This window comes from Protopterus annectens, chromosome 1.part1, assembly GCF_019279795.1.
Source record: "Protopterus annectens isolate FY-2018-M chromosome 1.part1, PAN1.0, whole genome shotgun sequence".
NCBI lineage: Eukaryota > Metazoa > Chordata > Ceratodontiformes > Protopteridae > Protopterus > Protopterus annectens.
In genome coordinates this window covers 1,315,323,734-1,315,343,023 of record NC_056726.1, presented here as the reverse complement: position 1 = coordinate 1,315,343,023, position 19,290 = coordinate 1,315,323,734, and positions in this window count along the sequence as shown.

Below are 19,290 nucleotides of genomic sequence, written 5' to 3'. Positions count from 1 at the left end.
TTGTCCTGCAAGTAGCCCTCCCTTTAAATATGAAAGTTTGTGTCTTATCAGGATGTTTATATTCAGTGTCACTATTAATATATTGACAAGCCTTGCAGTTACCACAGGGATATGTGCCTGCTCTAATATCTATTGTAGGTCTCTTATTCAAATATGTCTCCTTACATAACAGGTCCTTGAGATTGTTGTTTCTCCTATAATTAAACATAGGACGTTCTGCCACTACGTCCTTAAGACTAATATCACTTCTTAGGATATTCCAATTGTTCTGAACTATGTTGCATATGTCTTTAATATTACTACCATACGTTAAAAGTATTTTAGGTTGTTCCTTCCTGCTACTACATAATCCTGTATCTATTTGTCTGCCAATAACAGGACCTTGCATCCATGGCCTATTCTTTGTCTTCTTATGTAATACATTGTTACTAACCACCTTACTAACCATGTTCCTCTCATAACCCCTATCCAAAAAATGTCCACTCAGCCTAGAAAGTTCCTCATCACAATAAGTATCTTCAGAACATACCCTAGATATCCTACCCACTTGGCTCTTGACAATATTGGGAAAGATATGCCTCGGGTGCATGCTGCCATAGGATAACAATGCATTTTGCCAACATTGTTTCCTGTACAATTTCGAGGTGAAACCAAGGTTACTCTGTTCCACACAAACATCCAGGAACTCTATCTGAGTAAAAGAAGTGTTGGCACTAAAGGTCAAAAAAGTGGTGGTGGTGTGGAGAAAGGCTAAAAAGCTCTCAAAGGTAGAAGTGTCCCCATCCCACAAAATAAAAACGTCATCCACAAATCTGACATACGAAACTATGTACTTATTCCATTCGTGATTATTAAGAATTTCCTTGGTTTCCCATTTGGACATAACCAAATTTGCATATGTATTAGCACAGGGGGTGCCCATAGGTAGCCCCTGTGCTTGTCTGTATATGGACCCTGGTCCTATAAAGACATTGTTGTTCAATACCAAAGCTAGTAAATTCTCCACAACCAGTCGCTTATGCTCAGTTGCTCCCAATCTACTTATTACTTCACCCACTGCTGTTATCCCATATTGTTGTTCAATAACAGTAAACAAACTGTTGACATCCAGTGTAGCCATCAATAATCCACCATGTTTGAACTTGGTGGCCGCAGCTAATAGCCCCAAGAAATGCCCTGTGTCTCTTAGAATGTTATCTATCTGTTCTAAATATGGTTTAAGTATAAACTCCAACCATATAGAAATATTCTCAGTGACCCACCCTCTCCCCGAAACAATGGGTCTGAGTGGTGGGTCTGTCAATGATTTATGTATTTTGGGCATGGCCTTGAATACAGGCATAACTGGTTTATCTACCTTGAGGAACTCATAGACTTCATGTTCTAACAAACCCCTCTCTAATAAATTGTTTAACTGGCTAGGTACATTATCTATAATCATAATAACTTGTAAAGGGTTGATGGGTACATATGCTCCATCTAAAGTCAGTGTGTCTAACAATTTCCTTTCATACCAACATGTATCTAATACAACGATGGCTCCCCCCTTATCAGCCATCTTAATGGTGATTTCTTTCTTGTCCATAAGGCCATGTAAAGCAGTCCTTTGTGTCGGTGTAAGATTATAATATCTATTAGCACTTCTCTCCTCAAAATATTTGAAAAGGTCATTCTCACAAGCGTTCATGAGCAAGTTAAGTGTTGGTGTAAAATTGGGAGCAAATGTGCTAGGGGTCCTAGGACCTATGGCTCCATGGGTTTGGTTATTAAAAATCAATTTTAACATCACGCTCCTACAGAACAACATCAAGTCAAATATAATATCGCTATATACACACTTATTGCTAGGAACAAAGGTCAAGCCCTTGTTTAAAATCTCTAGCTCATCGGTACTCAACACATATTGAGATAAATTATATACAATGCCATCAGACATACTGTTAGTCAATGTAGAGTTCTCCGACGCTTGTCTGCGTTTCTGTCCTTGCTTAGGGACCTCTTGCCTGCTCCTTTCCTCCGCACCGGTGCCGGTAGATTCCCCAAAAAATGTAGAGCCCCTGCATATGTTTTGGGCCGGGCCCCTGTATCATTGTGGTGAATATTCTCATTTGCTGTCACCACTGTGGAGCTAGAAAGGCCCCCTGGAATCCGTATAAGTTCTTCTGGCTGTGGAATACGTGTTTCGCTGTTTGGAGAAACACTGTTGGAATGCGAAGCCAGGATATCGTTATTGCTGGGGGTAGTAGTAGCTGTCCCATTACCTGTAAGCATGTTGATCGTACCTTCCCCAAAATTACTGATAGTACGGAATGGACTATCAGTAGAACTCCTCGTATCGGCTCCATTTTGGTTTAACGAGGTGGACAATGTCGGTATGTTGACAACTGTATCGATGGCCAACGTTGTGCTTGCCTCTGTGTGTACCGCTGACCCTGTCTCTGTAGCTCGTATAGCGTCCGAACGTGTTGTCATCATCACTGAGGGACGTCTAGTTGTTTCAGTTGCTCGTTCTTTGAATCTGGGCCAGACAAAGATATTACCATGGGTAAAATCGGAGTGGTCCCTCCTGATTTTACCTAATTTGACATCTTTAAGTTTATCAGTTCTTTAGATAATTGTAGCATAACAGTAGAAATTCTTTCTTTACTTTTGCTGTCTGGAAAATCAGTCTGTAATCGCGAAAATAATGATGTTACTTCTTGCTTCAAAGCCGCCAATTCTGGTGAAAAAAACTTGATCAATAACTTCATATACTCCATACTAGTGTGCAGGTTAAGAGCCTGCCACTGTGCTAGTAAGTCTGGGTATCTGTCGCCCTGTGCTGGCATGCACAGGACTCTCATACCCCTGGGGACAATACCATATTGTAAACAAGCTTCAAGATGAAATGCCTGCCATTGCAGGCGTTGCATTTTACCTGCCTTGTAATTCCACTCTTTTAATAAATCCTCAAAGGCTCTGTCTACTGCTGCAGGTATATTCCTGTTTTGTAATCCTTCCTTCTGGACGCCAAAGCCCAAATCAAGGAGCGGGTTACCCAGAGTATCTGTCTTTCCTCCTGATTTACCATAAACAATGCCACAAAGGGCATCAAACGAAATGATGGTGCTGTCATCTTTGTTGTTTACAGCATATTCAGCAGCAGGCATAACGTTACCAAAAAATATATGTAGAGCACAAGCAAAAAATAACAAGTTATGCTAAAGACCTGTTGTACCAAACCAGATAAATACGAAAAATAAAGTACAGGTCACCGCTGAATTATTCTTTGTGGAATCTCCTTTATTAAAAGTAAGCGCTTTCGGAATAATCCTTCATCAGACATTATGCAAAGTAACAAAAGCAGCCATATTTAAAACACAGATCATCCAATCACTTACTCCTAAAAGCCCGCCTTTTTTGTAAAGCAGGTTTAATTGGTAAAACATCGTTAAGACCAGGTGGTCTATGTGCTCTTAAATCTACTATCCACTTGGATTCAGCTAATGCTGTTCTCTGCTGAATGTCCCCCCCCCTCTCATTAGTGGCAATATTTACAATGCATCTGAACTTAAAAGTGTGTGTGGGATTAATCTCTATATGTCTGAATAAAGCATTGCTCGCTTGACATGTTCTAATATTACTAATATGCTGTAAAATCCAAACCTTCAGCATGTTATTTGTCATACCTACATAAAAACTTTCACATTGTTCACAATTGGCCATATATACTAAGTGTTTTGTCCTGCAAGTAGCCCTCCCTTTAAATATGAAAGTTTGTGTCTTATCATCTTATGGTGGATTATTGATGGCTACACTGGATGTCAACAGTTTGTTTACTGTTATTGAACAACAATATGGGATAACAGCAGTGGGTGAAGTAATAAGTAGATTGGGAGCAACTGAGCATAAGCGACTGGTTGTGGAGAATTTACTAGCTTTGGTATTGAACAACAATGTCTTTATAGGACCAGGGTCCATATACAGACAAGCACAGGGGGTAGCTATGGGCACCCCCTGTGCTAATACATATGCAAATTTGGTTATGTCCAAATGGGAAACCAAGGAAATTCTTAATAATCAGGAATGGAATAAGTACATAGTTTTGTATGTCAGATTTGTGGATGACGTTTTTATTTTGTGGGATGGGGACACTTCTACCTTTGAGAGCTTTTAGCCTTTCTCCACACCACCACCACTTTTTTGACCTTTAGTGCCAAAACTTCTTTTACTCAGATAGAGTTCCTGGATGTTTGTGTGGAACAGAGTAACCTTGGTTTCACCTCGAAATTGTACAGGAAACAATGTTGGCAAAATGCATTGTTATCCTATGACAGCATGCACCGAGGCATATCTTTCCCAATATTGTCAAGAGCCAAGTGGGTAGGATATCTAGGGTATGTTCTGAAGATACTTATTGTGATGAGGAACTTTCTAGGCTGAGTGGACATTTTTTGGATAGGGGTTATGAGAGGAACATGGTTAGTAAGGTGGTTAGTAACAATGTATTACATAGGAAGACAAAGAATAGGCCATGGATGCAAGGTCCTGTTATTGGCAGACAAATAGATACAGGATTATGTAGTAGCAGGAAGGAACAACCTAAAATACTTTTAACGTATGGTAGTAATATTAAAGACATATGCAACATAGTTCAGAACAATTGGAATATCCTAAGAAGTGATATTAGTCTTAAGGACGTAGTGGCAGAACGTCCTATGTTTAATTATAGGAGAAACAACAATCTCAAGGACCTGTTATGTAAGGAGACATATTTGAATAAGAGACCTACAATAGATATTAGAGCAGGCACATATCCCTGTGGTAACTGCAAGGCTTGTCAATATATTAATAGTGACACTGAATATAAACATCCTGATAAGACACAAACTTCCATATTTAAAGGGAGGGCTACTTGCAGGACAAAACACTTAGTATATATGGCCAATTGTGAACAATGTGAAAGTTTTTATGTAGGTATGACAAATAACATGCTGAAGGTTCGGATTTTACAGCATATTAGTAATATTAGAACATGTCAAGCGAGCAGTGCTTTATTCAGACATATAGAGATTAATCCCACACACACTTTTAAGTTCAGATGCATTGTAAATATTGCCACTAATGAGAGGGGGGGGGACATTCAGCAGAGAACAGCATTAGCTGAATCCAAGTGGATAGTAGATTTAAGAGCACATAGACCACCTGGTCTTAACGATGTTTTACCAATTAAACCTGCTTTACAAAAAAGGCGGGCTTTTAGGAGTAAGTGATTGGATGATCTGTGTTTTAAATATGGCTGCTTTTGTTACTTTGCATAATGTCTGATGAAGGATTATTCCGAAAGCGCTTACTTTTAATAAAGGAGATTCCACAAAGAATAATTCAGCGGTGACCTGTACTTTATTTTTCGTATTTATCTGGTTTGGTACAACAGGTCTTTAGCATAACTTGTTATTTTTTGCTTGTGCTCCAGATATGCTCAGAATTAGTCCAAAATGACAAAGAATACACTGAACCCACATACATTGCCAACATCCTAGCTGACAGGCTCAGCGCAAACTTCTCCACCCCCACCAAAAGGGCAAATATCTATCCCAGCAGAGTGCTGCCCCCTTCACATCTCAGATGCTCAGGTAAGAGCTGCCCTCTCCAAAGCAAAAAACACAGCATCAATGGGACCAGACGGTGTCCTGGGCTGCGTCCTACATGAACTCCAAGAAGAGCTAAACCCAAACATAAAACTACTGTTCACGCTCAGCCTTACTACAGGATATGTACCCAAAGAGTGCCGTACAGCAACAGCGGTCCCTCTCCACAAAGGTGGTGCCTCAGTGGATCCTGGAAACTAATGCCCCATAAGCCTGACTAGCTTGGTCTGCAAAGCTATGGAAAGGATCATCATGGACCTCATAAATAAAGATATTGGGGACCTACAGACACTAGATCCTACCCAGTTCGGCTTTGTTAAGGGCAGATCCTGCCTCTTAAACCTGGTTGATTTCTTTGAAACAGTAACCAAGGCCATTGACGAGGGGAAGGTGGTCCACACAGCCTACCTGGACCTCGCAAAAGTGTTTGATACAATACCCCACTCGGGCATTATAGATAAGCTCACCAGCTTAAATATAAACCCCTATGTCTCTAGATGGGTTGCAAACTGGCTCAAGGACAGAACCCACATGGTTAGAATTGCTGGAGCCATGTCAGACTCCAAACCAGTTACAAGTGGCATCCCACAAGGCTCAGTCCTGGGACCTCTCTTGTTCGGTATATATTTCTCGGAGGTACAGGCCAACACGGAAGGACTGTGGCTGACCAAGTTCGCAGATGACTGCAAACTGGGCACCATAATCGACTCTCCAGCCGACACAAGCATCCTCCAAAAGGGCCTCATAGAAACAGACAACTGGTGCCAGAGCCATGGCCTCAAGCTAAACGCCAGAAAGTGTATAGTCATCCCTTTGGCAAAAACAAAGTGCCCACAAATTACCACATAGGTGGTAATCCATTAAGTACAGAAGAAGTAATTACGGACCTGGGGACCCAAGTTGATAGCAATCTCTCATTTGACAACCACGTGGCCAAAGTGATTAGAAAAACATTTTATATAGCCCACCTAATCATGAAGGGATTCACATCTAGATCAGGGGAGGTCATCGTGCCTCTTTACTCATCCCTCATCAGGCCCATAATTGAGTACAATGCCCCTTTTGGGATGTGCCTTACCAGACACCTGCAGCAACTGGAAAGACCCCAAAAGTACCTCACCAAGAGGATCAAAGGGCTCAAACAGATGCCATATGCTGCCCGGTTAAAGAAACTCCAGCTCTACTCAGTGTCATACCGCCTGCTCAGAGGCGATCTGTGCCTGACGTATAAAGCCATGTCCAACCTGGAATTAATGGACATGCTGCACCTCAGAAAATCCAAATCCCATTGAGCTACATGCTTGAGAGACTTGAACCTCAGCACTGAAATAAATAGGACATGCTGGAGGGACAGATTCATAACCCAGAGGCTTCCTTCTCTCTGGAATAAAATCCCAGTCCAGGTTAGGCAGAGTCCCTCATTGACTCTCTTCAAGAGGAATCTTGATGAGTGGATGGGAGATCGTAGGTTTACCCCAGGTATCACTTCTGTGTCACTATTAGACAGAGGCACAGTATACTAACCTCGAAAAAGGGCATAGCAAAATTAATTTAAAATGGGTGGCGAAAGCCAAACACACTCTGGCTAGGCTTATAAATGCCCTAGGGCAGATAGCCTAGTATGAACCTATGAACCTATGAACCTATGAATATTTGTGCAGAACTGACCTCAGCATGTAACCCCACACATAATATGACCTAATTATACTGTGGATGCGAGAATATCAGAGTGACAAAATAAAATATACATTTTAAGAGCTATAAACTAAATGCACCTTTGCTCCCCCATTCCCAAAAGAAAATATAATTGTATGTAATGCAGGCTGCTAAAATGTTTATGCATCCTATTATATTGAACTGTAAACATATGTAGTATGTAGCAGATATATGGGCAAGGTAATAGCCTCCCTTGTGTTTACAACATTGTGCTGCCGTGTAGTTTCTCTGCTGACACAGCTACTAACCATGTAGATTCCAGGCTGTCAGCACGGTGAATATGCAAATTAGGTGCAAACCCATTGGAATGGCTAAATCCCAAAAACGAGTAGCCTTGTGGGATGTTCACTTCATGTATGCACTTCCACAGTGTTTTTGTTTTCAATGGATGTCAGCAGTGAGTGATGACATCAGGAGAATGTGTCAGGTTACACTTTCAAAGTTGTACAGGTCAGTCTGTGGAGGGTGAAAGTGCATGTAAGCTATGCACAAATCACAGGTTGTGTGCCATACTTGGAATTTTGTTGTAAAATGTGTCTTTTCTGTCCATTTCAAATGACTTTTGTACATTGTTATGTCCTTGTTTGCCCGATGGTCCATGTAGCGCACTGATTAGCAAGCAGCAGGTGTGTGTAAATGCTAAAATGGGTGTAAATGCGCCATTAAGCCTTTTTGTTTTCACTTCTTCCATCAGTTGTAAAATCATCTGATCAGGATATCCACGTTTAAGAAACATGTGTCTAAGTTTGTTACACAAAATCACAAAGTCAGAATCTAATGTTGTCGTCCGGGCAGCTCTTACTAGCTGTCCCTTAACCACTGAATGTTTTTGATAATGTGGGTGACAACAAGAGAAATGTAAGAAAGCATTTGAATATGTTTCCTTAAGAAAAATTGTAGCTGTATAGTCTGTGGAGGGTGAAAGTGCATGTAAGCTATGCACAAATCACAGGTTGTGTGCCATACTTGGAATTTTGTTGTAAAATTTGTCTTCCCTGTCCATTTCAAATAATCTTTGTACATTTTTATGTCCTTGTTTGCCCGATGGTGCATGTAGCGCACTGATGAGCAAGCAGCAGGTGTGTGTAATAGAAGCTAATTACAGTATAAGCAGGTGAATTCCATTTTCATGAACCAATCCAACATGGTGCAGCTACTCAACATGCTATAAGGCATCCATGTAACCTCAATTCTTGTTTTTTCCTAAATACTTCAATTCCATTGGAGTACACAAAAGGAAATTTTAAAATGTTAGGGGCTGCTGCAGCTTTGCTACATATTTATGTGTTACATGCTGAAGTAAATGCTTCTGGTGCTGATGACAATAGGCCTAGGCCAAGTAGGAGAAGAGTGTTCAGGCCCAGAGTAACTTATCAAACATTACATGACCTGCAGATTGTAGAGAGCTACAGGCTGGAGAAGGACACCTTACAAGAACTCTGTGAGTTCTGCCGCCCTCAGCTAAGAGCCAGAATCAATTGAGGGGATCCCATCCCAGTGGAAACTAAGGTATGTGTAGCCCCTAGAATATTAGCTACAGGTACTTTTCAAAGACCAGTTGGGGACATGATGAGTGCATCACAGGCATCAGCATTCAGGATCCACCACCAATTCCTGGATGTGACACTCATACATTCCAGTGAGCATGTATGTTTACTCCATAGCTCTGAGGAGAGGGATAGCAATATGCAACAGATCTACTCTGTGGTGCACTACCCTGAAGTACTGGATGCCATAGATTGTACTCATGAACACATCAAGGCACCACGTGGTGAGCAGGGTAGAATCTACATGAACCGCAGGGGATACCACTCCATCAATTGCCAAGTCGTGTGCAATGCACAGGGAATAATCTTGAATGAGTGTGCTGGCAACACTGGCAGTAGTCATGATTCCCATATTTAGCACACATCACAGCTGTATCAGATGTTTGCTAGGGGGACATCCTACAGGGTTATATACTTGGGAATGCTGACTACACCCTGGAACTGTGGATGATGATACCCATCAGAAGTATACACACACCCACGGAAGAATGCCATAATAAGGTACATGCCCAAACCAGAAACATCATAGAACATACAACATAGAACAACATAGAACAGCAGAAATATGTACTCTAAAAAGGCTTTTCTGAAAGCCAAGGTGCCAGAGAAGTGTTACTTGCTCTTAATGGTATAAGAGTTTGAAGTTTTGCTGTTAACTTTTACTGCAGAAGTTATTTTTTATTTTAATAAATCAGTCTGTGTACTAAACTAAGTGAATTCATCTGGCCTGGAACTTGTGGTGTGAGATTATAGAACATGTGTTTGGGCTGTTGAAGTCATGGTTCCAGTGCTTAGATACATCTAGTGGAGCCTTGCAGTATAATCCAGAGACATGTGCACAAGTCTTCACAGTATGTGTTATGCTAAACAATCTGATATTGTGGAAACAACTGTAGCAGGATCAGCTAGGGGAAGGGACACACATCCCCCCACCAATGCCTGGGTCATCACAGCCAGAGTCAGAGGAGGGCTCAGAGGGGGAATCACCAACTGCCGTGCCTGCAGGCAGACGTTGGTGTGCTCAGTATGCCCTTGCTTTTGGTAAAAGAAAAAGCGTAGCACATTCACTGACCAACTAGGTGACTAATACCTTTCTCCTACTCACACACATAGTAAAATTGTTGCCAGGCAACTCACACAACCTGTACCTCCTCATGTACTGGTTGTGTACTGCTTGCATCAGACAGAGTCAGCTCTGAACTCAAAGTGTGTCTGCTGCATTTTCAAGGTAGGTCCTGAACCTAGAGTGTAGTTTTTGAATGATATTATGGCATATACTTGTATTTAGTAGATTGGAACAGTAATTAAGTTAATAGTGCTATGGATTTGTGCAAAAAGTACTTTAGCATGTGACAGCAGAGAGACCTTTAGTTTACTCACATGTGTCCATTAGTGAGTAGTAGGCCTCAGGTTTCAAAGATTCACACAGTCCTACCTCTGAAGTATACTAATGCTCACTGCATAGCATTATTTATGCACCATACCTTTGTAGTGAAACATCTGTAAAGAGAGAAGTTAGACAGTATTGATGCACATTGCAGTTTCTGACTTCACAACCCTTCCCAAGATCAAACAACAGGCAGGAGCAGAACAAGCAGAGTAACAAGAGCATCATATCCTTGTTTGTGCCATAGCAGTAACAACTTTGCTTACCCACAAAATAACAGGTTATGCTTGTTTGTGACATAACAGCACATGAGCTCCCCCCAAGAGGAGTGTAGCTTTGCTTGTGCCATAACAGTAACTCAGTAATGACCCCCCCCAAAAAAGAACAGTATATGGCTGTTTGTGCCATCCAACCCGGCCTTCACTTGTTGGCAAATACATGTCATATAACTCCCAGTTAATATCCACACACATTTTAAGGCCAAGGATACTGAATGCCTTACACATTTGAATGTCTCACAGTACTGCTCAGATAACTGATGAAGTACCAAGAAACCCAGATGAGTAAGACAAAGCTGTATATTTGCAAGCAGAATCCTAACAGGTTGTGTGTTCAGTAAGTGCACTATGTCCAAATATAATAAAGAGGGTTAAAAGTACATGTCACAGCTGAAGATCTAATAGCAGTGTACATTCTGATGAATTTGTTTGTGTGAACAATGACTTCAGTTCTTTGCAGAAAAGCTGTGCCTGTGGCATAGAGGGCTAAGGCATCCATCTTGTTTTCTGAATCTGAAGTAGTGTGAGAGTACAAATCTTGAGCTATGTAGAAATATCTGATGTACAGTATCATTTTGTAGTGTGTATGTCATACCTTGCCCTTGCTCATTTCACATATGTCTCCCTTTCCATTTGTTTTCTTACCTTTCTTTTTATTATTCCACTGGTTTTGCGATGCACAGCAAAGAGCAAATAAATAACTGCAGATTTTGCTATGCTTATGTGGCTTGAATGAAGGGTGGCATTGCTGAAACTGGACCACTTAGGAAGCAGACAGGCAGATATAGAAACCGGATACATTTAATAAATGCTTTTGTCCATCACAAAAACCCGCCATGGAGTAACTGTCACACATTAGTAATGTGGCTCACTTTTGTGTACTGCTTATCTATGCAATAACAGCTGCATCTCACATGTGCAAGCACTTAACCATAGCACAAATCTATTGCCCAATGCATACCTTTCAACTGTTTAGTTTTTTTGTAGAATGTCCTGAATTTTGCATCATGTTTTTGTCATGCTACTCATAAAAAGTTGGTTTCCTGGCAAATAATTTGAAATTATGTGAGTATTGAAGCCAGAAAACAATGACAGGCATTTGTATTTCAAAACTCCTACCCTTCAGAAAATTCATATTAATGCAAAACATGTTATTCTATCAACTGTTTAAGTTTGTAACAGCAATATGTATGACCCTGTCCAGATTTATTGCTAGTTGACTATCCTTTGATAGTCACATCGCCACAGTAGTCAGGAAGTCCTTCTATGTGGCACACCTCATCATAAAAGGGTTCCCATCCAGGAAAAAAGAGGTCATTGTTCCCCTCTACTCAACACTCATTAGACCCATTATAGAGTACAACGTCCCTTTTGGAATGTACCTCACAAGACATCTGCAGCAGCTGGAAACGCCACAGAAGTACCTCACAAAGAGGATTACTTGCCTCAAACAAATGCTCTACACTGACCGCCTCAAAAAACTTCAGCTTTACTCCATAGCATATCGCCTACTCTGAGGTGATCTCTGCCTAACATATAAAGCTATGTCAAACCCAGAGCTGTTGGACATGCTACACCTAAAGAAATCCCAATCCCTCCGAGCTGCACACTCTAGGGACCTAAACCTTGTCACCACAATAAACAGGACATGCTGGAGGGATAGATTCCTGTCCCAGAGACTTCCCACACTCTGGAACAGGCTACCCATCTATGTCAAGCAAAGTTCTTCATTAGCACTCTTCAAGAAACATCTTGATGAGTGGGTGGGAAATAGGAAATACACCCTGGGGATCACGTCTGTGTCTCTGCTCGACAGTGGGACAGGAAAATAACTTTCTTGAGTGGCATAAGCCAGGGAACCTTGTTGGCTAGGCTTATGTAGGCCCTTGGGCCGATAGCCTAGTACCCACCTATGAACCTATGAGAGGTATGGCCCAATGTGCTATGGAAATGTATATATGGTACTGTCTAATTTCAGTCCATGTGTTGGCCACACACCCACAAGCATTACCACCCTGGGGTCTCAGTTTATCAACCACATGACAAAGTGTAATTTATAATGTTGTATGCTCCCTCATGGATATTGCAAGTTGGTGGTGCTCACAACCTTGCTCTGCTAAACTCAAAATCCAAATATGATCAATAAGGATACTTGTGTTGTTGTACAGCTAGGCTTCTAAGCAGTTTAATGCTATTAGGCTATTAGCCTCATGTGACACTATGAATTTATGTGCATATGCAGGACTCGCAAACTGTTGTTCCTCACATGGCCTGTTGATGTAATCTACTGTAAGTTCACCTGCACTCTTGCATAAGTCAGACTTGTTCCATGGCACATATGTTAAGCACTGTGTTCTGTAGTGTGTGCACTTAGATAGGTAGGGGTTCTGTTCTCACTTCAATTGACTGTGTGTTTCTCTAGTCAGCAGAATAGAAGTGGTATCCTACAGTTAACTCTCCAATGGCATGGCTGACCATTTTTTTGATAGCTGATCATCCCTACACATCATTCCATACTGGCTTCCCAAGCTGTTGTCTCTTGCAGGCCCTGCTGATGTCATCTACTATAAGTTCACCTACGCATATATATGTTAGACTTGTACTGTGGCGCATATGTTAGGTACTGTGTTCTGTAATCTGGTATCCTAAGTAGGTAGGGATACTAATCTCACTGTAGTCAAGTGAGTGAGTGAACTAGCTGTAACTTGATATTATAGACAGTATTTTACACCAGTAGGTGGGACACATATCTTGTCCTCAAAAGACACTGTTGATGTCAACAGTTATAAAGGGTTAATAACCAAAAAATATGGCCTCAGGCAATAAAACAACCAGAGCAAAAAAGAGCAATCAGAAACAAAAACAGTAGCACTGGATGTAACACAGCAGAATATCCAATGTATTGTAAGTAAGTGCTTTCAAGGGTTTACCTCTTCATCAAACTTAGATAAAAATGACTCAAAAGAACCACATTAAATAGCACTTCAATTAACATTAATTACATCAATTAAAACAATTAACTTATTTAAAACTATATTAACAATTGTGAGTCTCACAACATACATAGACTAAAAACATTAATGTCTCAACTGTCTCGCTTTCAGGAAAGGTTTGATAGAGACAATATTATTCAAACCTGGCGCTTTATCAAAACACAGTAACATAATCCATTTCTGTTCAGCAGCCTCAGTAATATTTCTCATGTCTCTTCCCCCTTTTCCTAACTGCAAGCGTCTCCAAGACCAGAAACTTAAACATATGCTCACTTCCTTCATTCTTAGTGTGCATAGCAAGGACACTACTTTCCTTGTTATTTCTTATATCCCTCATGTGTTCGAGTATCATTTCTTTAAATTGTCGATTGATCATGCCAATATAATATGAAAAGCATTTGACACAATAACTCAAATATATTACATTAAATGTTTTACAGTCAGCATAATGAGAAGGCTCTATTTTAAAGCCTAACTTAGGATGTACAAAATTAGTACCTGCGTGTATATATGCACAGGCAGTACAACTCCTGCACATATAGGTACCTACTCTATCTGATCTGAGAGTAGTCCTATTGAAACTGGATTTATAGCAAAGATGATTTTTTAGGGTCTTGTTATTTCGAAAACTAAACTTAGGTTTGTCTCCTACTATTCCCCTCAACTCATCCAGAGTACAGAGTATATTCCAGTTCTTATTAATAACATTACAGATCATATTTATATTGCTAGCATATGTCAAAGTTATTCTCCAGTCATTACTACTCTCATTAGTAATCTGTTGTAGCATCTCACTACTCTCAACAACACTACCTGCATGTGGATCACATAATGTTATATTATTGGTAAAATATGGTTAACACCTACCATGTCTGTCCTTCCATGCCTCTTTGATATGCCTATTTATATCTTTACTTTTATAACCCCTTTTTATAAAATCAAATTTAAGAGACTCCAGGGCTGAGTTCAGCTCTACATCATCATTATGTAATCTCATCAACCTGACCACCTGCCCTTTTATTAGATTACGTTTGCAGTGGTTTGAGTGCATACTTGTATTGTGCAACAGGTTATTCTTTCTAACTGGTTTCCTATACAAACTAGTTTTAACAGTATTAAGCGACTGTTTGCTAACTATCACATCTAAGAATTCCACCTGTTTTAAACTATAATTATATGTGAATCTCAGAAAATCAGTGGTTGTATTAAGATAGTGGATTATCTTTCCTAGTCGTGCTCAGTTCCTTGCCGTAATAGAAAGATATCATCCACAAACCTAGTATACCACAACACAGAGTTAGCATAGGTCATGTTAGAGAGTATATACTCTGTTTCCCATTGCACCAATGAAAGGTTGGCATAGCTATTGGCACAGGCTGTGCCCATCACCATGCCAACCTTTTCAATGTAGTATTCATCATTGAACATAAATACATTGTTGCTCAAAATGATGCCCAGTAAACTACAAATCAAGCATATTTTTTTCACCCTGGATTCCCTTACTATGCAATAGTTCACTGATGCTATCAATACCCCATTGATTCGGTATGACCGTGAACAGGGATACAATATCCATAGTAACAAAGTAACAATCAGAATAGTCAGGTTTCCATTTCATTGTTAATAGCTCTAAAAAAGTTTTGGTATCCCTTAAAACAGTCTCACACTCTTGTAATATGTAATGTAGGTTCTTCTCAACAAAAATAGATAGGGGTTCAGTGGCCCAACCTCTGCCAGAGACTATAGGGCACATGGGTGGAGCACTAAGACATTTATGAACTTTTGGCAGACCATATATTATTGGTACCACTGGATGTTCAACTGAGAAATATTCAAAGATTGGCTCTGATATATTAGTTATTAGTAAGTCAAAGATCAGAAATGCTATTATATCCATAACAGCTTTAACAGTAGCTACTGATACACATTCATAGGTGTCACTTTGACTTAATAGAACATACATTTGAGTCTATAGTACAGCTCCTTATCTAAAATAACTATTCCCCCACCCTTATCAGCTGGTCTAACTTCAATGCAAGCTAATTTTCTCAGTTCTTTCAATGCGTCATATTCTTCTTTAGACATATTATGAAACAGCTTATGTTCTTCTCCACCATCAAACCTATCCCTGATCTTTTTATCACAAATCTCCACAAAGGTATCAATAACAGCATTGCTGGGTGGAACAAACACACTAGGTTTTTTAAAAGTCGATTGAGCACTAAGAGCATTGTTAAAAAACACAGGCAATGTCAGTGTTCTAGCAAATAATCTTAAGTCCTTAAGAACATCAGTTATTTGTGCTTTTCTAGCTGGTACAAAGCTGAACCCTTTACTCAATAACAATCTCTTAGCATCTGTCAGTTCATACATCGAAATGCTGAAAATCAAACCTGTTTCAATCTTTTGCCCCCTCTTTTCCAATCTTCTGTGCTTTGCATTCTCCTCATTTTCTGATTTCTCATTCGACTCCTGGACCTTCCTCTGATCAGGAATGGTTTGTTTAATAAAAAACTACTCATGTCTGATGTCATTGGTGTTGGGGAATCTTTACTGCTAGTAGCAGGATTTGACCATTGTACTTTGTGTTCCTTTGGTTTAACAACCTGTTCCTTGTGCTTATGGTCATTTCCTGATACCAAGCTACATACGTCATTCCTATTGCCTGTAGTAAAATCATGCTCCAAATGAGAGTCTACTACAGGTGATGCTGTTATTACGTTACCTCCTAGTTCTGACTCACTTCTTAGTGGGAGGGGTAGAAAATGTTCCACAGAATCAATAGGGGCAGACTCATTGCTAACATTGCTGGTAGTCCCAGTGAACATACTCTCATGCCATATATGGTATGCATCATTCCTGTTTCTATTCCATGAAAAAATGTTGACATTTCTGAAGTCACCAAAGTCCCTCTGCAACTTTCTGACTTTGGTCATTTGCAGCCTTTTTCATAATTCTGAATGTTCTCATAGAGGGTATCCATCTTATCACCTAACACTGTTGGCAAATGGTTATAATAGATATCATTCTGTAAACTATTAATTTCAGACCTTAGCTCTTCCACTTGTGGGCAGAAAAAAATCAATAAGCAGCTGTAAATACCTTGTGTTGCATTCAAGGTTAATTAACAGCCATTGTTTGAGCAGCTCTGGATATTTGTCCATACGTGGGCATGGTTAAAACTCTCAAACCTCTCAGCATAATACCTTGTTTAAGTGGAGGCTTCTAAATGAAAGCGCTGCCACTGCAGTCACTTAAATTGGTAAAGTTTATTTTCTACTTCCTTATACTTAGCCGAAAAGCCTTCATGATTAAAAGGATCTTCTCCCACACTACCAACATCTGTAGATATATCCATAAGTAGTAAAGGATTACTACCCAATTTCAACAAAGTGTTAAAACATTCCAGTGAGTGTGTACTCAGTTCATCTGAAGTTTTAGCATTGAGATTCAATATCTCTTCTGTTGTTCCTTTCATCATACCTTCTGTCATGTTCACTTGAGGCATAAATGCCAAAATGAAAATAAACAAAAAATATGGCCTCAGGCAATAAAACAACCAGAGCGAAAACGAGTAATCAGAAAAAAAAAACAATATCACTGGATGCAACACAGCAGAATATCCAATTTATTGTAAGCAAGTGCTTTCAATGGTTCACCTCTTCATCAGACTTAGATAAAAATGACTCATAAGAACCACATTAAATAGTACTTCAATTAACATTAATTACATCAATTAAAACAATTAACTTATTTAAAACCATATTAACAATTGTGAGCATCACAACATACATAGACTAAAAACACTAATGTCTCAACTGTCTCACTTTCAGGAAAGGTTTGATAGAGACCATATTATTCACACCTGGCACTTTATCAGCATGCAGTAACATAATCTATTTCTGTTCAGCAGCCTCAGTAATATTTCTCATGTCTCTTCCCCTTTTCATAACTGCAAGCATCTCCAAGACCAGAAACTTAAACATATGCTCACTTCCTTCATTTTTAGTGTGCATAGCAAGGACACTACTTTCCTTGTTATTTCTTATATCCCTCATGTGCTCGAGTATCTTTTCTTTAAATTGTCGATTGGTCATGCCAATATAATATGAAAAACATTTGACACAATAACTCAAATATATTACATTAAATGTTTTACAGTCAGCATAATGAGAAGGCTGTATTTTAAAGCCTAACTTAGGATGTACAAAATTAGTACCTGCGTGTATATATGCACAGGCAGTACAACTCCTGCACGTATAGGTACCTACTCTATATGATCTGAGAGTAGTCCTACTGAAACTGGATTTATAGCAAAGATGATTTTTTAGGGTCTTGTTATTCCAAAAACTAAACTTAGGTTTGTCTCCTACTATTCCTTTCAACTCATCCAGAGTACAGAATATATTCCAATTCTTATTAATAACATCGCAAATCATATTTATATTGCAAGCATATGTCAAAGTTATTCTCAAGTCATTACTACTCTCATACGTAATCTGTTGTGGCATCTCACTACTCTCGACAACACTACCTGCATGTGGATCACATAATGTTATATTATTGGTAAATATGGTTTACACCTACCATGTCTGTCCTTCCATGCCTCTTTGATATGCCTATCTATATCTTTACTTTTATAAGCCCTTTCTATAAAGTCAAATTTAAGGGACTCCAGGGCTGAGTTCAGCTCTACATCGTCATTATGTAATTTCATCAATCTGACTACTTGCCATTTTATTATATTACATTTGCAGTGGTTCGGGTGCATACTTGTATTGTGCAACAGGTTATTCTTTCTAACTGGTTTAATATACAAACTAGTTTTAACAGTATTAAGCGACTGCTTACTAACAATCACATCTAAAAAGTTCACCTGTTGTAAACTATAATTATATGTGAATCTCAGAAAATCAGTGGCCATATTAAGATAGTGGATAAACTCTCTTAGTCGTGTCTCAGTTCCTTGCCATAATAGAAAGGGTTGTCTGACACAATGCAAGTCAGACTTGTGCTGTGGCACGTGTGTTATTGTTAGAAAAATATATATTTACATATATGCTGCCTAGAAAAATATATATTCACATATATGCTGCCTAGAAAAACATATATCCACATATATGCTGCTTAGGAAAATATGTACTCAAACATTCAGACATATATAAGTTGTGTGGTCAGATATATAGAGAAATGTGTGCCTTAGACAGGAATAAATGTGCTCAAATCTATATGGAGAGCAAAGATTGAAAAATAGAATAATATGTAATGCATTTAATTCTGTTTTACTAGAATAATAGTAGAAATAAACTCGCATATTATTGCTTGAAGCATAAGCTGCAGTGTGACTAGAAACTTGGCCTTGGCAGAGATCAGCCCGGCCTGGCTCATGTCTGTCAGTGAAAGATTATTTTGCAAAGTTAGAAAATAATGAATCTGTGTGCATGTGTATCTTTTCCTGCTTCCACCAGAAGAATAGCCTTGTGCGCACTATCAAAGATAATGTCCAGCTGGTGAACAAGAAAGAGACAAAGAGAAGCATTAAAGAAGACATGCACCCATTGTATTCGAACTAATCTAAGAGCCTTGAATTGGCTACATCCTCGGAAGGACATTGTGACTGACCAGGTGCTTGCAAGGCTGTAATATTCTCATGGGAAAAAGATTTTTGAAAAACACCATCTCAGCACTTTTCATAAGTTACTATGATGTAAAGACCCTGTCACTGACCACGTCAGTGAG